General features: G+C 36.8%; 2 long non-coding RNA genes across 4 annotated transcripts; one reads left to right on the top strand and one right to left on the bottom strand.

Annotated features, from left to right (window-relative positions):
- Positions 1–2829: 2829 nt before the first annotated feature.
- On the top strand, positions 2830–12015 carry LOC148725448 (uncharacterized). Its single transcript, XR_015991171.1, has 5 exons — positions 2830–3025; positions 3527–3620; positions 4366–4457; positions 5705–5796; positions 11928–12015. It is a non-coding gene; the product is annotated as an uncharacterized LOC148725448 (long non-coding RNA).
- On the bottom strand, positions 11534–23019 carry LOC111332192 (uncharacterized). 3 transcript variants are annotated; one of them, XR_015991170.1, is made up of 6 exons: positions 20911–23019; positions 19980–20072; positions 19581–19644; positions 19180–19264; positions 18555–18646; positions 11534–13925 (listed from the first exon to the last, which is right to left on the bottom strand). It is a non-coding gene; the product is annotated as an uncharacterized LOC111332192 (long non-coding RNA). The 3 variants fall into 3 exon arrangements; XR_015991169.1 differs by having other exon boundaries at positions 22532–23019; XR_002694994.2 differs by having other exon boundaries at positions 19980–23019.
- Positions 23020–23648: the final 629 nt, after the last annotated feature.

Genomic DNA, 23648 nt, shown 5'->3' with positions numbered 1-23648 from the left:
GTCACTGATGCAAAGACTTGATCCCACAAAAAAAAGGAAAAGGATATGCAGTGAGCCGGTGTGTAAAGTAGTTCGGCCACTGGACTGTCTTAAAGTGCGCTGAACAGAGAGTGGACTTTGTACAAGAGAGATTGATTGATTGAGAGCTGAACCTCGAGGGAGTCAGTTTCACCCAACAAATCTCTTCCCTAGTCTTAATCTGTAATGCAAAGACTTGGTCCCACAAAAATAATGAAAAGGGTAAGCAGTGTGTGTGTTGATTGTTTCGGCCACTGGATTTGGTCCCACAAAAAAGGAAAAGAAAACTGCTACAGACTCTAGACTGTCTTTATGCGCTGAACCATAGTTCATTCGCATTTCTTGTATATTTAGAGAGCTAATCGTCCACCGTAAGGATTTCCTTTCTACGCTAATATCCCACCCATTGTTAGCTTTCTCTTTTGATCAATTGTTATGTATACGTTAGTATCTCGCGCACTTGTGGCTTTGTCTTTTGATCTAACTTGTTACGTTGGTATCTGGCGCACTTGTAGCTTTCTCTTTTGATCGATTGTCAGATTAGTATCTCGCCCACTTCAAGCTTTCTCTTTTGATCGATTGCTACGTTAATCTCTCGCTTACTCGGTTAGCTTTCTTTTTGGATAGTTTGTCATTTCAGTTTCTCTTGCAATTTTTTACATTCTCTGTTCATGGATTGTTAAGTTAGTATCTCGCGCGCTTTTGGAACTATCTTTTGATGGATGGTTAAGCTAGAATCTCGCGGGCTTTTGGAAGTATCTTTTGATGGATTGTGACGTTAGTATCTCGCGCGCTTTTGGAACTATCTTTTGATGGATTGTTAAGTTAGTATCTCGCGCGCTTTTGGAACTATCTTTTGATGGATTGTTAAGTTAGTATCTCGCGCGCTTTTGGAACTATCTTTTGATGGATTGTTAAGTTAGAATCTCGCGCGCTTTTGGAACTATCTTTTGATGGATTGTTAAGTTAGAATCTCGCGCGCTTTTGGAAGTATCTTTTGATGGATTGTTAAGTTAGTATCTCGAGCGCTTTTGGAACTATCTTTTGATGGATTGTTAAGTTAGAATCTCGCGCGCTTTTGGAACTATCTTTTGATGGATTGTTAAGTTAGTATCTCGCGCGCTTTTGGAACTATCTTTTGATGGATTGTTAAGTTAGTATCTCGCGCGCTTTTGGAACTATCTTTTGATGGATTGTTAAGTTAGAATCTCGCGCGCTTTTGGAACTATCTTTTGATGGATTGTTAAGTTGGTATCTCGCGCGCTTTTGGAAGTATCTTTTGATGGATTGTTAAGTTAGTATCTCGCGCGCTTTTGGAACTATCTTTTGATGGATTGTTAAGTTAGAATCTCGCGCGCTTTTGGAACTATCTTTTGATGGATTGTTAAGTTAGAATCTCGCGCGCTTTTGGAACTATCTTTTGATGGATTGTTAAGTTAGTATCTCGCGCGCTTTTGGAACTATCTTTTGATGGATTGTTAAGTTGGTATCTCGCGCGCTCTTGGAACTATCTTTTGATGGATTGTTAAGTTAGTATCTCACGTGCTTTTGGAACTATCTTTTGATGGATTGTTAAGTTAGAATCTCGCGCGCTTTTGGAACTATCTTTTGATGGATTGTTACGTTAGTATTTAACGCGTTGTTAGCTTTCCCTTTTGATCAAATGTAACGTTTCGTAGCTCTTTGGGATTCTCTGTTGATCGATATTTACGTTAGCAGCTCTCGCACTGTAAGGATTATCTTTTGGGCCATTGCTAAGTTAGTATCTCGTACACTTTTAGGATTATATTTTTGGTGGATTGTTACGTTAGTATTTTGTGCATTATTAGGACGTTTGATCGATTTTTACCTTAGTATCTCGCAAACTGTAAGGTTTCTTTTTCGATCGATTGTTCCGTTAGCGTCTCGCGCACTGCCAGCTATCTCATTTGATCGATTGTTACGTTAGTATCTCGCGCACTGTTAGGTTTCTCATTAGATCGATTGTTAGTTAGTATCTCGCGCACTGTAAGGTTTCTCATCTAATCGATTGTTGTCTTAGCATCTCGCGCACTGTAGGAATTCTCATTTGATCGATTGTTACGTTGTTATCTTGCGCACTAAAGAAGTTTCTCATTTGATCGATTGTTACGTTAGTATCTCGCCCGCTGTAAGGATTCCCTTAAATCGATTGTTGCGTTAGTATCTCACGCACTGTTAGGATTCTTTGTTAATGGATTGTTACGCTAGTCTCTTGCGCACAGTTAGGATTCTCTTTTGATCAATTGTTTTGTTAGTATCGCGCGCGCTGTTAGGATTTTCTTTTGACGGATTGTTACTTAGGCAGTGAAATATGATAAATGATCGTCTTGGAATGTGTAACAGATTTCACATTTCAACTGATGTCTTTGTACGAGTACGACTAGTTGGATTAGGAATCATTCATATTATTATGATATAATAATTAATAATAAGATCATGAAATGAGAATATTACCATAGAATTCAGTGGTAAAACGAAACGATCGCAATTTGGAACCCTTAAAACCACTGCCCTTCCCCACCCCTCCCCACCCCTCCCCACGTCAAGGAGTAGTCAGGGGCGTCACCTGCAAACCTTTCTCCAGTCAAACGTTATTAAATAGATCATATCTCTTCAAACAATTACCCTCCCTTCCTTTACTTTTGAATATAATTCTTTTAAAAAACCATTGAGACAAATATGAAACCCTTCGAACTTTTTGTGATTAATATATGCAGGGAGCAAAGGGCGAGTTGAAAGTTGTCTCTAAAATTAATTATTCATTCATGGCTGTCTTACACCTTAGGTCAGTGTGACATGTGGTTGAAGAAGTTACAGCGTTTTCCTTCTTCGAACAGAAACTCGTCAATTTCTGCAGGTTTCTTCGCTCGTAACTACTTCTAAAAGTATTTTTAAGACGACTGTTTCCCTAATTCTGGATCAGCAGTCCAAACACGGAGATACTGGTGTACTATAGCAGAATACCAGTAACGTTACCTGACACGAGGTGAGTGAGAAATTCGTTGTACAGTTTTCTCTTATTCGAAGGTCTCGTCTAAACATGTCTCTCTCTCATGAATCATTTGCAGATTTTCAAAGGTTATTTGCTTAAATCGTTATGTTTACTTCTTGTTCTTCGACTTTTCTTATCACTTTGTCTCGAGAGTTGATTTTATAAATCTTATGAAAGTTACAAGAGAAACCTCTTCACTGAAATTTTATCTCGTCTTAAAGTTGTGTTTGTCCTTTCGTTCACAGTTTAGCAATACATGTACCTTGCGCCTTTTTGCTCTGGACTTGTGAAGTTACTATACAAGTAAATATCTTGAGCATCCGAGTTTTTTTCACAGTTTTATGGTTTGAGCTTCGCTTCATTGTATAATACAGCTTAAAAAACATACGAGAACAAGTAACAGAAAAAGTGCTAATGAATGTGGCATCTCATTCCATATTATAACAAATATAGTTATGTGTGTGTGTGTGTTTTTTTTTTTATTCGTGTCTTTAGGACTGCGGTAATTTGACGATGGAGGAAGCAGGAATCCCATGACTGAAGTCATCCTCGGTGTAAAAACCTGACGAGGTTTTCTTTGTTTCACGAGGTATTGTTTTGCTGTACGCTATTGTTTCTAACGTTTTTTTGTCTTTGTTTAACGTCACTCGTGAGCTTCACAGGTTTTTACACCGAGGATGAGCCCATGACTCAGTTGCGAACTTGTTGGTGAGAGTCAAAATGAAACATGGACTTCAGTATACACTCCATTGCAAAAACATCGATTACCAAAAAGAGTAATGAATGAGCGACGAGACCCAACAGCTTTATGGGTACACATGTTGTACAATTAATTGCACTTCCTAAATGATAGAAGTCACTCGCTCTTTCCTTCAAAGAAAACAATTATCAGAAACAAAGATTTGCCATGAACAATAAATAATCAAGCACTGTTTGTGTAACTGCGCTAACATTTCCCATAAACCTGCCGGATCTCATCGTTCATGAATCACGAAAAGGCTGACTGTTCAGGTGTCAACGTGTTTGCAATCGAGGGAATACTTTGTGGCTGAGACAATTGATGGACGAATGACGTGAGAAATCTTCAATAGAAACATGGAAAATGCGCCGCGAAGTCCGTGAAAAGCGAGAAGCCAGCCCATTAGCTAAAAATTAAAAAAATAAGGAAAAAAAGTTGAAGGGGGGTAATAAACCTGATAAATGCCGTTGTGAGAGAGAAAGTGAAGCAGAATCAATCTGCTTCTTTTCTTGTAGTCCTACCCCTTGAGGCCATCTTAGCACGGACTGTCATTTAATGACATGTTACTTAATCAATGTATTCACTGGATTTGCAGAGTCGTGAGAATGAAATAAAAAGTGAAGTTGAAAAAGAAAATTGGAGAGCTGGAATGTGGAATGCACGGAGTGTAAAAGAACTAAGCTAAACGTGAGTTCTTCATTTTGTTGTTCATCTCAGTGGCGGTTCAATGCAATTCATGACAATTAAACATAGCTAACGACGCCAAAATACTGATTGTATGCTGCCATCGTTTGAACTATTGCAAACTATTTCGTTTTCTCATTGTTATAGACGTTTTAGTTCCTTTCTTGCTCCTTGCTTACTGTTGCTTAACTTTTGGATTCTTTTGTATTACTCAGTTTAAATCAAAATTAGCAGAAGGAAAATAAAAAAGAAAATATTGAAACGACTCCGAAAGAATCGGCTTTTTCAGAAAATTTACGAAATACCGGAAAGAAAATTCGTGTAGCTTAGCGCTCTATAGATCTTTCTTAGTATTTGCCGGTACTATTTTCGTTTTGTTTATCTGGGGTCCTATTTGCAAAGTCAACCGGATTGCAATTCTTGATTTCGAAATAGCATTTTTTTATATATATATATATATAGTATTTGGAACTAAAAAATGTCGTATCACAAATTTAAGTCATTTTGTCATGAATCATGTTCATACAAGAGATAAGTTACTACATTTTGAAAGAAGTTTTAATAATAATAATAACGGTTTATTCACAGTATATCCCACATAAAAGGTGTGGCTCTTAATCTGTGAAGGCCTACGATACTAATGTTTAATATTAAAACTAAATTATAATGACTAACTAAATTGTAATAAAAACTGTACATGAAAGTAAATAGGTAGAATATATTGGTTAGTTTAAAGCATTAAGGAGCTCCTTAAAACCGTTGCGACCTAAACAATTTACTTTTTGAACAAGAACAAGAATTTTTCGAGAGATTATAGTGTGATGGTTGGAACGAGGGTAGCTTTGAAAAGAGCTGTTTTCAGTAAAAATGACAGACGTTTAAAGAACTTGTGCAAATTCAAAGTCTTTATCTGATAGAGGCAAGAAGCTGCTTTTAGTCTGGTTACTTTTTTGGTGGATCTCTAAGGAGACCACCAAGGCCACGTTAAGAAACACAGACCTATTGCAACAGTTGACCTCTCGAATAATCCTTCCAGCGGACGCCATATAAAATCCCGTCTATCAAGACCCTAACAAAACCAGAAGTACAATTTTGCAGCATAGCAGGCAGCTTATCTCCCGAAAATTAAAACATAGATAGACAAACTATTCCCGCTGTTTTTCTTTGCTTGTTTCTTTTTTTTTTTTTTTTTTTTTTTGTTTTTTGGTTTATTTGGCATGTCAGGTCATTAATCATTATATTTATTTCAGAGTAGAGAGACAAGAAATGAAACTTGTTGGATACGAGGACTGGGAACTGGGAATAGGAAACGAACCAAGTCAAGTAAAGAACTCAGCAAAACGTGAGTTGTTCAATTTTTTGTTCTGCTAGTAAATCCAGGAAGTCCTTCACAATGTAACGATCAATTCAAAGCTTCGACATTCTCCATCCCGGGCAACCTACGGGTATTTGACTGTCGTTTGTGCCGTGGGGTGGAGAATTTGAACCTTGCCTGGCTGGGGTGGGGAATTTGAACCTTGCCTGGCTGGGGTGGGGAATTTGAACCTTGCCTGGCTGGGGTGGGGAATTTGAACCTTGCCTGGCTGGGGTGGAGAATTTGAACCTTGCCTGGCTGGGGTGGGGAATTTGAACCTTGCCTGGCTGGGGTGGAGAATTTGAACCTTGCCTGGCTGGGGTGGGGAATTTGAACCTTGCCTGGCTGGGGTGGAGAATTTGAACCTTGCCTGGCTGGGGTGGAGAATTTGAACCTTGCCTGGCTGGGGTGGAGAATTTGAACCTTGCCTGGCTGGGGTGGAGAATTTGAACCTTGCCTGGCTGGGGTGGGGAATTTGAACCTTGCCTGGCTGGGGTGAAGAATTTGAACCTTGCCTGGCTGGGGTGGAGAATTTGAACCTTGCCTGGCTGGGGTGGGGAATTTGAACCGAAAGTTTTAAGGTCCCTTCAGCGGAGTAGACGTGTTTTATTTTTTTAACCATGGAAGTTTTTAAAGGTAAATAGTTCGCTTTCGAGAGTGAATGGCCCAGGAGAAAAGGTTTGCAAGGTCTTGTTTGAAATGCTTGGTAAATGAATCGGAAAAAAATTGACCTTCAAATTTGGCCATTAAGTAAGACACTTGAACTCAATTGTGGCCCTGGGGATGAGGAATTTGGACGAACCAATCTATGAAAATTTCAATGCCCGCGGGGGTTTACCGAAGGGGGACGAGACATTGAAGCTTCCGGCGAATTGATCGACACAAAAATAAGACGATCCATTGCAATGTAACTTGGAGAACGTGACCAACATTTCCAATAAATCCTACCATGGGTCAACCATTATAATCGTTTAGTTGATGTGAAGATATTTTCAAGGTGTCGTATTTCCCTTTTTTTCCTCTAAGCTAAGCTCCAGGAATATTCCTGATTGTTGCAAAGTTTAAAGAATGAAAATCCAAAACCATTGTAAATTACGGTTTTTTTACGGTAGAATACTTTCCAAACAAATACAGACTGCAGTGCCAAAGGAATTTAAACAGATATTTTGCAAAATGGCAGAAACAAAAACGTAAAACAGGGATATCTCCCAACCGAAATAGACCAATTTCGATATATTTCAACGTGAGAGACTGGTAGCGAAACTTGAACACCTAAGCGAGGCTCCGGGAACAAAATTCATTCGAATCGAGCTTTGGTTGTTCACATCTTCGAGCAGAAACTGCTTTCTTGGGTTATTATCGTTTTTCTAGTGTAAATTCGTAGTTTCTTCGAGTTGAAAGTGAATCGAAGTAATCATTGTTGTCATGGCCACGTCAGAAAAAAAAAAAAAAAAGTGAGATCAATCTACAATACTTTCAGCGTCAAAAGTTGCTGTGGTTGCGAACCTTCCTTCAAGGAAGAGGGATACAAACATCCTCGGAAGGAAAGTGTCAAAGCAAGGCCTAGTTGGTTGAGCTTGCGTTTAATGCGCATTCAATGAAGCTCCCGAAAGTGACTGAAGGGGAAAGTGAAAATGAAAATCATATCATGGCCAAATTACTTGCCACAGACGAGGGTGTTTTGCCAGACCCTGCATCCATATTGAAATCGCACTGGAGTAGGAACCTCTCGATATTTCCAGAAGTCACCTTCCTAGATATATGCAACTATCTTCTAGGGAAGGCCAACGAGTACTCTGAAGAAACCTTGAAGTCTTTTAAAAGCCTAATGGATTTAACATGCCGTAGAACATTTACCTTTCGGAAGCGTAGTATCAGAACCGTTCGAGTTACTTTTCGGTGTTGCTTGTTCCTGGCTGCAAAAGTCGACGAGTGATCATGGTTTACTGAAATCGCATCAGCACTAAAATCCACGCAAGCCTCATTGGAGTCCTCATCGAGCTTTCTGGGACAAACTTTCTTGGCTTGCGGTTGTTCATCACACTGTGCCTTCCTATCAGCAAGACGTTTCGAACGTGAACTCACAGTATTAGTAGATTTCGTTGGATCAAAGATAGTCGGATAGCAGTCTGAACGTACACTTTTTCTACCAGAAATTGAAATCTCGATGTCGCTTTCCTTAAAATGCAAAGAACAGATTCGTGGATCGCCCAGTGCCTTGAATTTTTATCTGCTCAATTACAGAAAACTTCCCACTTACGCTCTATGGGCCTTGTAGGAAAGCAAAAATAACTGAGATCCGATCTTTTCTTACTCCCACTGCGGTAAAGCGCAACAGCACAATACTTTACCATGCTACACGCGAAGATGAACAGCAATGGACCAAAAAAAAACCAAGAATATTTCCTATTTATCAATCGCACATGGCTATCCTTGCAGTGTTTGCTGTGGTGTGTGTTTCTATTGTTCGCGCCGTATTCCCTGGAGCCTCGCTTCGGTGTTGGAGTTTCGTCACCAGTCTGTCACGTTGAAATATATCGAAATTGGTCTATTGAAGATAGCATTGAAATTAAAAACGGAAAGGTTAAGCAAAAAATTGTGCAGATGTAGCTCAGGTATGTTTACTTAGTCGAACCCAGCGTAAACACAGTTTTCATCTGAAACATTCACAGACGTGGTATATTCCTAACTGAATTTCGTGAATATTTTCAACTAATCAAGCATTGAAGACAACTTAAAACTGTTTTAAGTCTAATTATACACCTTTTAAACCTTGAAAAGGATTGTTCGAGGTCGTGCAATATGCGTGTCTGGGTAAAAGCAGGTATCTGTGTGAAAAATAAACCTTTTAAGTGAAAATGAATCTGTAATGATACATGCCCAAAACAGCTAAAATAAAGTTTTAAAACCTCGGAGTATTGAATGTGAACGCTATTAGTGATGAAAAGGAATTCGTTTGATGACTGATAAGTTTTCAGTATTTCTTAGAGAACAAAATGAATCTCCCTTCTTTTGTTTACTAACATTCGTGAAGAGCAAGAAAACTTTCGTTAGAAATACAAATACTGTAAACTTCCACGTATAAAGCTCACCCCCCTTACTTATCAGACCCCCCCCTAGCCTGGTTATAGGGCCATCTCCATGTAAACAACAACAAAAATCCGATCATAAGCCCCTCTCGGATATAAGCCCCCTTCCTCTAGCTTTTCTTGTCTCGGTTTGAGAGATAGAAACATTCGGAGAACAATAGGGTTCAGTTAGAACTGTTTTTGGCATCAACTCTTTATTTTACTAAAAATTTAATTCTGTTCCAAATGTATTAAAATGAATTCAATTCGTTCTGACGTTTTGAAGTTTAAGTTTTAACCAGTAAAAGGCAAAACGTATTTTGGTCAGTACTTCTGTTGCTCGTTTGGACGAGGCGCTTTTTATATTCCGGTTATAAGCTCAGTTCCCTTGGGCATAAGTCCTCAGTCCAAAAAAACCCTGAAGGGTAGAATTTTCGAAACCATTTTTATCCTTGAAAAATCCCAAAATACTAGCTGTATTTGTTTTGGCAAGCATGATGCAAAAAGGAAAGATAAACAAACATACAAACAAAAAACATAATGCCTGGAAAGTGATATAGATGAGCAAGGTTATGAACCGTCTGAGCAATTTCACCAATGATCAACTCGATGGTTTTCTTTAAACATCGTGTGCACTTAAAATAAATCTTTAAGCTTTTCATGAAAAGGTCTTTCATGAACGTTGACCGTTTGTCTCAACTTGTAAAAGGAACGATATTTTCATTGACAATTAAACTTATTGGGTAAATTACCTTGAAGAAGTGATATTCTTTCCCAAGAAAGGTGGATATGTTCTTTGATAGTACTAAACAAAACCCAAGCTTTTGTATTAGGAAGGAAATTTCTCAACTTTTCTACTAGAACTCAAGGACATTTTTCGATAAAAATGATAAGAAAAAAGAGCAATTGTCAGTCACGAACGTTTCTAAAAGTATTCCATATTTTTTTAAAGTGGAAAATTGATGCAAAACAGAAATTATCACCAAAAAAATTTTCGAACAACAAACTTTGTGAAGAACCAAACACTTGTACAACTTAAACGATCTATTTTTCTTATCAATGAAGAGTTTTTGAGTTGAATGAAAAAAGGTACAAATGTAACTGAAAGGTCTTGCTGAAAAATTCCATTCAAGTGAAAATTAAGGAGGGGGGTGAATTTTAACGGATTTGCGGACCCTGAAATTGCAACGGTTCGCGGTTTCGTCGATTTTTTAGGTTCGGATTTTGGATTTTGCTTGTGAGGAAGTTCGGATCGTGGATCTGATCGATCGTCAGAAATGCGTTGTTTTCTGAGTACTTTTTTCGTCACGAACGAGACTCTCTGCATGTCACGCATTAGGGAAATAGTAACGCACTGGGACGTCTGCTGTGTTCGCGCCCTTATCCATGACACTGTACCCCACCGATTTCGATTCGCTCGATGGGAAAGCCATTGCCTAGCTAACACACAACAGCTCAAGGTGCGTCTTCCACCTTTTTACGCGACAAGTAGCGAACGGATTCGGATTTAACAATATTTTTTAACGAATTGACGGATTTGGTTATCAAATCGTAGCGGATCGGTGGATTTGCATACCCCTATTCACCCCCCTCATTAAGTGCAACACAGAAATAACTGAAATTCTGTGTTTTTCTGTAGCAAACGACATTTTCCCCTATTTTTTTATTATATAAAATTTTGGAAAGATTCCGTAGTCTTTTTATTAAGCGTTCCATGTGGGTTGATGTTTTTTCTAATTTACCCTCTTTCTATGAAGGTTCTGAAATATAAGCCACGATTTCCAAGGGGACGGCATGCAACTACAAATTAGGATGAAGCATAAATCATTCAGATTATTTCAGGAATTCTTTTAATCCCTAAAATTGTTATTGCGCACATGTATGTACGATATAATTAAGTTCACAAAGCAACCAGGTGGACGAACAGACATGGTTTGATGATACTCTGGTTTAAGGATTTAATAAATGTAACCAAGGAATGACAATTGATCGACCCAGCGTTTCGACACTCCTGAGATCACAACATTGAAAATCATTCAATTTCAAGTACCAACATATGATTACAGGTCACTTCATATTTTTTAAGTTTTACAGAAATCTTTTTACGGTTCACAGAACCACTGGTTTTTCTCAATATAAATTCCTGCCCAATTTTTTTTTTAAACTACTAGTACTTTGACCATTTTGACAATTTTTGTTAGATATCATGCAAAGATCCCCTCGTTCTCCAGGTATTGTAATGGATTTGTTATTTACGTTCGGTAGTTGTTTGCCCCTGTGCTCTTGTGGCTTTTTTGCAAGAGTCTGCGCGCGATACGGCGGTCATTTTACGCCGCTTTGGTTTATTTTAATTTCAAGATCTCCGAAGACAATTGTGTGTTCTCAAGAAAAAAGAATTCCTAGAAAGAATTCTCGAAATAACGCAATAACTCTTAAAATTAAATAAAGTTGTGCTTCAATAAAGATTAAAAGGAAAAAGAAATCTAACCAACGGGGCCTGAGCCCCTCCGGTGTGCTTTAACAATTAAATTCATCGACAGCTGGGGGGAAAACAGCCGCTGTAGAATTTAAATTGATAAATGTGCACTACCGCTAGACCACAGGGGCTTTTGGTAAGGAAACCCGGCAAAATTACACTAGAAGTAGGTTCCCTCCCATTGTTACTAGAACAATAGGCTTACCAAGAGCAGGTATCGCCCTCGTGGTAATTTTTTAATGTGCTTGATTTGAGTTTCTACCAAAGTACAATACATTTCGAACTGCTGTTTTACAATTGAATTTCCTTCAAGGAAAGCTTTTCCAGCCTCAAATCTGAGTTCTTGCCACTCAAGTTCAAAACTCAAACGAAGCAATTCTTCCTAGAGTTCAATCCAAAGGGTTACACAAGGGGGACCGAGAAAAGCGTGCAAACCAAAATTAACAAAAAACATTTATTTTGCGTTTGCAACAGAAATTTCAAGTGTTAATTCCTATGCAAGATTTGTAGTTTAAAGTCTGTATGCAATTGCTTTGGTGATCTTTCAAATATTGATTTTTTTTTCTCTCTCTTAGGTTTGAATCCTGACAAGGAGAAAGTTTGTTTAATCACAAATAAAAAATATTAATAAACTTTTGAGTCGAGATTGCGACTCAAATCGTATTGGTTTTTTTGTGTTTATTCTTCCTTCCTTTAACTAACCCTGCAGCTACATTTTAACTCCATTCTCTTTAATTAGAATGCTTGAAGTTTGATTGACTTTTTACTGCTAGTACTGTTGCTAGACTTTACAGATGCAAAAAAAAAAAAAAAAACTTTCAGTTTAGTACTACTATTAAACTTTGACAAATTTTCAGAACGAACCTCTTTTAGTACTACTGCTAGTTAGACTTTGACAGACTTAAGCACGATTCTCTTTTAGTACTACTTCTAGTTAGACTTTGACAGACTTAAGCACGACTCTCTTCTACTACTACTAGTTAGACTGACAACCAAGCACGATTCTCTTTTAGTACTACCTCTAGTTAGACTTTGACAGATTTTCAGAACGATTCTTTTAGTTAGACTTTGACAGACTTAAGCACGATTCTCTTTTAGTACTACTTCTAGTTAGACTTTGACAGATTTTCAGAACGACTCTTTTAGTACTACTACTTGTTAGACTTTGACAGACTTAAGCACGATTCTCTTTTAGTACTACTACTAGTTAGACTTTGACAGATTTTCAGAACGATTCTTTTAGTTAGACTTTGACAGACTTAAGCACGATTCTATTTTAGTACTACTTCTAGTTAGACTTTGACAGATTTTCAGAACGACTCTTTTAGTACTACTACTTGTTAGACTTTGACAGACTTAAGCACGATTCTCTTTTAGTACTACTACTAGTTAGACTTTGACAGATTTTCAGAACGATTCTTTTAGTTAGACTTTGACAGACTTAAGCACGATTCTATTTTAGTACTACTTCTAGTTAGACTTTGACAGATTTTCAGAACGACTCTTTTAGTACTACTACTTGTTAGACTTTGACAGACTTAAGCACGATTCTCTTTTAGTACTACTACTAGTTAGACTTTGACAGATTTTCAGAACGACTCTCTTTTAGTACTACTAGTAAGACTTTGGCAGACTTAAGCACGATTCTCTTTTAGTACTACTACTGGTTGAACTTTGATAGACTTAAGCACGACTCTTTATTAGTACTACTACTAGTTAGACTTTGACAGACTTAACCACGATTCACTTTTAGTACTACTACTAGTTAGACTTTGACAGACTTAAGCACGATTCTATTTTAGTACTACTACTAGTTGGACTGACAGATTTTCAGAACGACTCTCTTTTAGTACTACTACTAGTTAGACTTTGACAGACTTAAGCACGATTCTCTTTTAGTACTACTACTAGTTCGACTGACAGATTTTCAGAACGACTCTCTTTTAGTACTACTACTAGTTAGACTTTGACAGACTTAAGCACGATTTTCTTTTAGTACTACTACTAGTTAGACTTTGACAGATTTTCAGAACGACTTTCTATTAGTACTACTACTACTAGTTAGACTTTGACAGACTTAAGCACGATTCTCTTTTAGTACTACGACAGATTTAAGCGCGACTCTCTTTTTGTACTATCATAATTACACTTTGACAGACTTAAACACGAGTTTCTTCTAGAACTACGACTGTTACACTTTGACAGATTTTTTTTTTAATCTCTTATAATTGTAATAATAAAAAGTGTTTTTGATAGCACTACTGCTAGACTTTTATCGACTATTCAACAAATTGGTGAACAAATTACTATTTTTTTTACTTGCACTTCTTGACATATCTTTAGACGACGTTTTGCTTTCCTTTCGAGAATCACGGAAAACTTGTCACTCGTACTTTGACGTCGACCAAATGTTTACTTCTCTTTATCCAGTAGAGTAACACTTGAATCAAATTTCAACATCTACTTTCAGGACGTACGATACATTTCTTACTTGACAGTTCTTTTTTTGTGACTTAAATAGACAGACTTGGAAACTTTTTTCTCGTTTCTTTCTTTGGTGAAATTCAAGCAACCTGTATAAAGAAAGCAAGAATGCAAGGTAAACATAATAGGACTACAAGTCTCAGGGGATGATAACAGTTTGACTCAATCACAATTCACAACCTAAAGAGGTTTTGCACAGCAGCCATGTTGGATGGTAGGAGCAGTGAAAATATTTTGCATAAGAAAGAAAATTTTTTCCCATGGGTAAAATAATCTATTGTTCGTGCCATCCAACATGGCTGCCGTGCAAAACCTCTATTGTTTCTAGGAACAATGGGAGCCAACCTACTTCTAGTGCAATTTTGCCTTGATTTCTCACCAAAAGCCTCTGTGGTCTAGCGGTAGTGCACGTTTACCGACTCGAATTAAACGACGGCCGTATCCCCGCCGTCGTTTAATTTAAGTTGTTAAAGCAACTCCAGGGGCCCAAAGCCCCGTCGGTCAGCTTTCTTTTACTTTTTAATCTTTAAAAGGAGCAGAAAATAATTTAATTTTAAGAGCTCTGAGAACTTTTACTTGAATGTTTTTTTTTTTGTTTTTTTCAGTAAAATAATTCTCGAAGCTCTTAAAATTAAATAAATTTCTACTCCTTTCAAGATTAAAGCTCCTCGGAACTGCAGTTACAGCTTAAACTTACGCGACTATGAGAGGTTACGGTCATAAAACGGGCCAGGCAATAAAAATTACCACAAAAACACAAAGGCGAATAAAGGCAAAAGTAAAGATAATTAAGAAGAATATCTCTGGAAAAAAAATATGGAAAAATAGAAAAAAATTATCGTGAAACATCCGACATGCATAGAATTTAGTCTTTCAAAGGCGGTCCTAACTTTCTTGAAGACTTCATATTTGTTTCAAATTTCCACGATGGGAGAAACTTTTTTCAACTTTGTCTATTGTAATAAGGGTTTAATTTCATCCTTACGAATTTGGAGAATGTCAATAAAACAGCGTCCAATTTATTTCAAACTAATTTGTTTGAAATTGAACATTTTTAATTACTTTTCTATATGTTTGTTTTGTAAGTGTTAGCAAATATTCATAATTTTATTTTGGTGATAATTTTTTCACTTACAAAACTTTTACTTCTGTTCAGCAGAATGGTTGCGATTTTAAAAATTCGTTATTTTAACATTTCCGTCACCTTTAACAAATTAAAAATTAAGTTAATAAAGGTCACTATTTTCAATCTACACAGTTTGAAACAAAAATATTTTCTCTATTCAATACACGGATAGGCTTATAGACAGCTAGAACATCAAAGGAACACGTCGAAATCTCTCCCGCAAGACTTCCATATAGAGGGCTTTAAAACGATCTAGAACAACGCACAAAAACTAAAGGAAAACGAAATTGACTTTGCTCCTAGAAAACTAATAGATTTTTGCCATAAATTCATTTTTAGATTTTTCTTGTAGGGGTTCCTTTTGCTAAAAAATTTAATCGATGATGGGTATATAACGTTAAAATATCTGTCCTTAGGGAGTTCAATTCTGTCTTATAACAAAAACATCTTCATCGTTCTATTAAAAAGAGATCCTTCCAAAGAGACAATGAATATTTAAGCCAAGCCTTCAGAGACGCATACTACACTGCTTAAGGTAGAATATTTTCAATTCGGACGACAATTTTATTGTAGTTACAGCAAATAAGTCTTAATTAACCTCAAGACATCCAAACTCTCGTCGAAAACTAAGTAATATATTTTTTTTTAAGTGGTCTCAGTCATGAGGAAGCTGTCTTGGAGTGAAATTTTTATCCTCAAAAAAATAAATAACACCAAAATTGTTCGTTGCTGAAAATGGACGCTGTCTTGGAGTGAAATCTCCTTCTTATAAAAATAAATAATATCAAAATTGTTTAATGTTGAAAACAGAAGCCGTCTTAGAGTGAAATCTCATCCTCGTAAAAATAAATAATATCAAAATTGTTTAATGTTGAAAACAGAAGCTGTCTTAGAACGAAATCTCATCCTTATAAAAATAAATAGTATCAAAATTGTTTGTTGCTGGAAACAGAAGCTGTCTTGGAGTGAAATCGCATCATCAAAAAATAAACGCTATCGAAATTGTTTAATACTGAAAACAAAGACTGTCTTGGAGTGAAATATCATCCCTAAAAAATAAATAATGTCAAAATTGTTGTTTTTGAAAACAGCAGCTGTCTTGGAGTGAAATCTCATCCTTAAAAAAAATAAAATAATGCCAAAATTGTTTCTTGCTGAAAACGGAAGCTGTCCTGGAGTGAAATCTCATCCTTAAAATAATATATAATATCAAAACAGTACTGTCCGTTGTTGAAAACAGAAGCTGTCCTGGAGTGAAATCTTATTCCTTAAAAAATAAATAATATCAAAATTGTTCGAGTTTACAAAGTTTTTCGTTTGTTTGAAAGTATAAGCAAACTATGGTTCTTTATTTTTTGCATCACATTAAAGGTCCTTTAAAATTTGCGATAAAGAACTGTTCGGTCAAAAAACGTTCTCTTTTTTTGTAAGAAATATTTAATTTTTCTATTTAATTGAGGGTCCAATTCAATTAAGAAGGGCTTAAAAGGACAGATCTTTATGCTGCTATCCAAGTTACAAGCATCAATATTAAAAGAATAAACCGATGGATAGCTACAAGGAAAAAACATTCGAACATTTGTGTTAGTCGATATAATAAGAATTCCTTCCAAAAATCCCAAAACGATATTTCTAGGAGATGGTTCCTAGTCTTGCTCGTCCAAACATTTACTCTCTTATAGTTTCTCTTTATTGTACTGCGGCATGTTCGCAGAAGTATTCCTACGTAAAGGTACATTTTTGTCTCTTTTATAAGAAAAATACAATCCTTCAGTGAATTAGGGTGCATATTTGTAATATTAGTGTTTTCGTAATGATACTATCATCTTGCTCCTCAAAAAAAAACTGATTTGGTCCTCCAAAAATTACTGGAGAACATTAGAGATACAAATTCTTCTTCCGAACATTCTTTGTTCTGAGGCATTTAGTCTGGCTAAAAGTTTTGTTTAATAATAAATACGTTTAACGAGAGAGGACGCATCGGAGGAAATTTTCATTCACAAGTAAATAACCAATGTTCAATTCATATTTTAAAAATAATAACATCTATGAATCTGATTGTTTCGGTTGTTTAATCGCTTGATAGTTCTCATTATCGTTAAGAACTATTGAAGAATATTCAATATTTCTCTGTTGAATATCATTTATTACATAAAAAGGCTTCCTTTGAACAAAGAACTCTATTAACGCGGCCAATTAAACAGTAAGCTTTGTGATAGTTTCGTACGTAAATTGTCTGAGTTAAACAATTTTCAGCCGTCTTTATTGTTTCCATTGTTGAAATTGTTTATGGATTTGGCCATTAACTTATGTGTTGAACGTATTTCTTTCATTGAGAAATAACCTTTCAATAGGATTTAAGCACTCAAATTGTATGCCAAGCCTTTCTTTGTCTACTGGAAAATTAATTGGTAATTTTTACGTAAATGTTTTTCTCCAATTTTTTCGACGCTGGCAAACACACCTTGACAGCTTTAATTCATCGAAACACGTTACTTTTGATTTTCCCCTTTTAATGTTTATAAATATCGGGAATATTCTTCGAGTTTGATAAGATAAAAGAAAAGGAGAAAAAACATAGACATCGTCAGAATAATTTGAATAGTCCACATGATTCGAACAACTATTCGCTGAAGGCGAAGAGAATATTGCTGTATAATCTCTTTGACAATGTCGAGGGGATTATTCACCGAGCCTGAGACAAATAATTGTTTTAGGATAATTGCTCAGGTTCTTTCGAATTCTGTTGTAAATTCGTTTTATTGTTGAAACTATTCTGTAAAGAAGGAAAACTTTGTACATGTTCTGTTACAATTTTTTTTAATTGCTCGTACCGAGATAAGCAGCTAGTTTCTACCAGAATTAACAGCGAAAACTTCACATCTCTACTAACTATGTTTTGAAAAGTGCTAGGCCAAATTTAATGGCATCTTTTGATGTCTTAGGAGCTGAAATTGAAGTTCATCTCTTCTTCGGTAACATTGAAAAAACGCTAGGCAGTCATTTTGAAATTTAGCACCCCTGCTATAATCACCTTGAGCGGGGTGATCATAGCGTGATATGACACATTCTTCGACCAATCCCCAGAGTCCCAGAGTTTCCATAACCATCTGAGCAAATATACTAATGAGTATTTTGGCGGCCTCCCTAAATTATTATTGCGATGGATTCCTTTGAGTTAATCGCAGTGCATGATGCGTTGGATGTGCTAGCTTGTTTCGTTTGAAAATGACTTTTAACTGATTTTAACTGTTCAATTTATTGAAGCCAAGCTTTATATTCTTTACTGAAAAATTCGATAGCTAATTTTTAAATCGTAAAATGTTTATCTCAAAATGTATCATTTTCTTGCTATCTTTTATTATTTCCTTGCACATTTTTCCCACATAGAAAAACCTAACTTTGATTAATTTTGATTTTCGCCTTTACGTTTTTGCAACAATCTGGAATATTCCTGGAGTTCAACAAGAGCGAAAATAAGACAAGAAAAAAGGGTTGAGTCATCATTAAAATGAGTATTTTGGTGATGTTCTTATATTAGATTCCTTTTGAATTATTAGCCAAAAAAAAAAAAAAAATTCAAACAGCTTACAATTAACCGAATTCGTCTTCATCTTTCTGTTCCCATTCCATGAATCCAATCCTCTTTGAATCGCTGTTTTCATCTTCCTCTTTCAGTCGACTCTGCAAATCCAGTAAAACAAATTGACTAACTCTTGATACCTAACAGTGACCAGCATCTAATTTCTCCTTACAATATCAGCCCTGAATCAAACATTAAGGTCAGGAAAATAAAGGAAATGATCAACAACAAAAGAAGCTCTTGATTATTAAACAAATTCACCTTGTCAGCACCTTAGGAAATGTATACAAACCGGTATGGAGAGCATGCATAGTGATGTGAGGGTGTAAAGAATTAATAATATAAAATATACACGGTTGATTTTTCTCTCGGTGAAATAAGCTATGAAGCATTCTTTTAACTAGTACATTGGTGCTATTAGAGTCTCAGAAACCTAATTTACTTTATCTGATATCAATTTAAAGGATTATTCATCAAGTAATATGACAGTATTAGGCGGCTTCCTTTGAGGGTTAATCGGGATGTCGACGTGCTATCAATGGCACCATTTATTGAGTACTTTAAAATACTCTTAAAGATGACGTTGTCGTTGTCATGAATTACTATTGACAAAACAATTTAGTGAACAACTAACCTTCGGCTGAGTTCTGCTCCATCTCTCTCTTCATTTCCCTTTTCAAGTTCACCATCCTCATCTTTAACCCAACTTTCTCCCGACGCTACAAATCCAATAGTAGGTTTTCATGATTGTTAACATATCGCAGCCGGCCATTAAAGGACTTGACACATCGAGATTACCTTCTAAGAAAGGACTGATAGGTGAAGCAACAACAGACCAGAACGTAAAGACAGGTTTTCTACAATGACATGGGATATTGACTAAATAATTTCGAAGATCGAATCAAAATAATATCAACTATAATTGGGTATTTTGGCAACTTTCTATAAATTTCCTTTTCCGAGGATTGCTCTAAACTACTAGCAAGACAGTTAAATTTCTTAGTTCACTAACATCACTCAGATTCTGTTTTATACCTTTATTGTACCCTTGCAATAATTCTTGTCCATGGCAGTTTCTATTTCTTCCATTCCCTGGACTCTGCAAGTGAAATAAATATCTTCATCGAATAAGCTCTCTAATATGTTATTAACTATTTGGTCTCGTTAGAGTCTCAAAAGCCGTGACCGACTTTTAGTGATGTAATAAGGTTTTGGGTTTTATAATTTGTCGATAAAGGCCGGTAATCTTTAAAGTTCGATCTACATTGTCGCCAAATTACCCCGACGGGGTTGTCACGCACTTGACTCTATGCATACCTCCTCTCGGGTAGTCGAAACGTAAGCAAAATCAAAGATGTGGCGTTTCTAACAAAACGCAAACATTCCTTTCAAGCCAAGCCAAGTTAGTAAGTCGTCACAAACTGAAAAACAAACCTTATTGGATGCTACTTTCTTCTTTTTCCTCAATCCCTTTTATCTCTTGCGTGGTTTCCAGATTTTTGTTTTCATCCTATGCTAAACGCGTTACTTTAGAAAAAAAGAGGAAACAGATTATGATAAGATCAGGGCATACATACCTTAAAACGTATCTTTTTTTTTGGTTTCGAAAAGAAAAACGTAACAGATAATTCTTTATCAAATAAACCCCAAACAATAATAGTTTAGGGCATACCATTAGAAGAAGTATGCTTTAAACTTACACCTTTTCGAGATCTGTGTTCTGTAAGAAAATATCAAAATTAAAGGCATACTCGATAAGCTAAACTATCGGTACAACGGGTAGGTTGGATGGATTTTTATGTGCGATACCCATGACGTATTGCTTTGACATCAACAGAAACAAAATGATTTATTCATCAAATCAATAGCGCTGTAGGCTAAGAGATTAGATTAATTTTTTCTGCTTTGGTTTTCAATTATAGCCCGTTAAATCCACTTTTAACCTTTTAACTCCTGACAATAATGATACTATTAAGAAATTCATCTTTTTTCCGATCCGAAAGAAGGTTACAACAGCGACCAAAAAACGAACGACGAAACTGCGAGGTTTATAGTTAGATGATGCAATAGAAGAGCACGTGTAATTTCCAGAGTGTCACATGATCTTATCCAACGAATCACATTACATGATTATTATTTCTCCAACAGATACAATATCGAGCAGAAACGTATTGAGAATAAAAAACACCAACAAATGGATTATTAGTTGATCCAATAACAAATTCTCCATATTGATATCATAAGAATTGAGTGGAAGACAGTAAGGTGAACTACTGATGAGATCTTGAGAGCGAAAAGGCATTCAAAGCACGAGAGACGCACGAGAGCAGTTACTTAGTTTCCTATTAAACATTTAATTACTGACCATGTGAAACGTCAGTCGTCCAGTTTCTGTTTCCTTCCTGGAATCTCTTATTTATAAGACTGTTCCCATTCTATGCTCGACGTTGGGCTGAATAGAAAGCCAGTATAGAAGATCACCATAGTTTGAATCGATTTCGAATATTAGTATACCAAGGCGCGTAACGTGGTCATTTTTTCAAGTACGCACAAGTACATATGATCTAGAAACCTAAGTAAACTGAGCGAAAAATACTGCGTTCTTTATTTCTTGTTTGAAATAGTTGTGTGAATACAAGCAAAGAACAAAGCGTTTTTCCCTTATTTTGAGCAAACTTGGCGCAAACACAACATTGTTTTCAAATTTTTCTGGTCACTTCAAGTACGCACGTGCGTATATACGTAGAGGACGTTACGCGCCTGATACCGTTCTTCAGGCAAGTACAGGTACCTCAGTCTATTGTGACTGATAAAGATAAATGTCCAGATAAAAAGAACTCAAGCGAGAGGTCACAAAAGTTACCATTCGTATACGGTGAAGTAACGTTACATTCGAAATCTTCCGAAAAGCGATTGGAGATAAAACCAAATCCATGAATACGAAACTAACTTTGACTCCTACAGTTACTCAGAGGCGGATCCAGGAATTTTTGATTGGGGGGGTCCAAACTTTGGTTCAGAAAGGACTGTTGGACTCTTTTGAGACAATTAAATCTCCCCACACCCCCCACACCCCCTCCCACCAGTCGCGGTTGCACGTTATAATTTCTTGGCCGCTTACTGTTTACTTGGATTCATTAATTAAAATATCAGCCAGTTAAAAAGTGATATACGATCCTGCGGATGTAAGAATTTCAGTCTCAAAGTTGTAAGCGTCAGGTCTGATAGGGGGTCCGAACCCCCAGACCCTCCCCCTGGATCCGCTACTGTTACTGGAGCACACTCCAGTATCTGTGTTATGAAGATACAAGGAACCTCCCTTTTTCTCGTGCAGGGGCTCCATTAAGCATTTTGAAAGATTTCTCTGACAGTCCATTGGTATCAATTAGTTAAACAACTTGTATTCCTAAGTGGAGAAAGGCATTGCGGTGTTAATTTTTCTCGCCCAAATACATATAACGCAATGACTCAGCCGGGGGTTTGATCCGATTTGTTCGATCCCACTTCAAACACGCACGAGATATCCGGTGTTATACAAAACTTAAGATAAAAGAGAAATTCGGGAAAGAGTACCATATAACCCCATACATTAATTATGCATTCCACTTCTTTGTCTTTCACGACAAAACTGTAAAAACAAAGTCTACTAGTCTGAATGCATAATTAATGTATGGGGTTATATGGTACTCTTGCCAAAATTCGTGCCATTCGCAGCATCACTTTTTCAAAGATGTAGACTAAAGTCCTCTGATTTCCTTGAAAGATTTTTCGCCAAAATATTTTTACGATCACCCTTCTGGCTCTGCGGCGGTGGTTGGTGTCAGGGAAGCAACTAGGCACATTTACAGCAAATCTTATTTTGTTATACTGTGAGCTCTAGCCGGTGACTGTATGTAGAATGAAAACGAGTATAGAAATGAAAAGCGACAAATAACTACCCAAGCTATCACTCAATAACCTGAACTAAAAGTAAAAAATTTCCTCACTTTTTCTCAAAACGGCACGTGCTGCTTGCAACTGTCAAGGCGGCTGCAGTTGGGGAGCAGTCTTACTCTGTGCCGTGTATGGTGTGCTTCTTCTCTTTGTATTCTACTCTACAATTTGAACTTCAACTTGTGAGGGCAACGGCGAGACACTGAATTTACATGGGTTATGTACCTCAAGAAAATTCGAGATAGAACGACATCCATCAATCCTTGAAGTCGAATTTGAGCCACTCTATTTCGCAACTTCGCCTCACGAGGAAACACACTCTCGACTCAGTGCCAGAACGGACCAAGGTTACAACATGGAAGTGATGTATTTTGTGTCCCCAGAAAAGCTGCAAAAGACGTTGAAATTTCTTGACCTTCTTTCGCTCTTTCCACGTGCAGGACTGAATGATCGCAAATGTGGATATTAACTTTTGGAAACTCTTTGTAATTCAAATGAGTTTACGGACACTGAAAGACGTACCGAAAAGTATCGAATAGCACTTCGGTCACTGTCGTTTAATTATAAGATACAACAACGTAGGATGGCCAGATTATGGCTAATTTTGAACTTGGTAAATTTTGAAGAGTGTAAATATCATCGTAAAAATACTACGTAAAATTTAGAATTCAGTTGTCCCGATGCCTCTCTTAAACTAGCCTGCGAACAGGCTCCCGGCTTGGAAGAGCACAACGGCGCGAGGCAGGTCTGATTGAACGTGGAGCCTGTTCGCAGGCTACTCTTAAACTAGAGGAAACGACCCTTTTCTTTCTCATAGTTATTGCTATAAATATGTTTATTCATTGCAGAGTGAAAGAAGAAGGGCTAGCACTCGCAACATTAGCTTAGGTACTCTCTACGGCGGCCAATTTACTTTATCAGCTTAGTCAATAAAACCAAATTTTCTTGTCTTGCCTCCCACCGACGTACTAACAGTTTCTTTAGGGACTTACCTCCTTTATTCATGTTTGGAAAATTCGAGTTATCGTCTATTACCCGTGTTGATGATAAATTAAGAATGAGGGAAAAGAAAATCGTTCAACTTATAGCGAGAGTGAACGGCGGAAGTAAAAAGTCAAGTCCGGTGTCGTTTGATTTGCCATATTGTATCCTAACAACGAAGAAGCAACC

The sequence above is a fragment of the Stylophora pistillata genome, chromosome 8, assembly GCF_964205215.1.
Source record: "Stylophora pistillata chromosome 8, jaStyPist1.2, whole genome shotgun sequence".
Taxonomy (NCBI): Eukaryota; Metazoa; Cnidaria; class Anthozoa; order Scleractinia; family Pocilloporidae; genus Stylophora; species Stylophora pistillata.
Note: the sequence above shows the minus strand (reverse complement) of the source record. Positions and strands in the feature narration are given on the sequence as shown.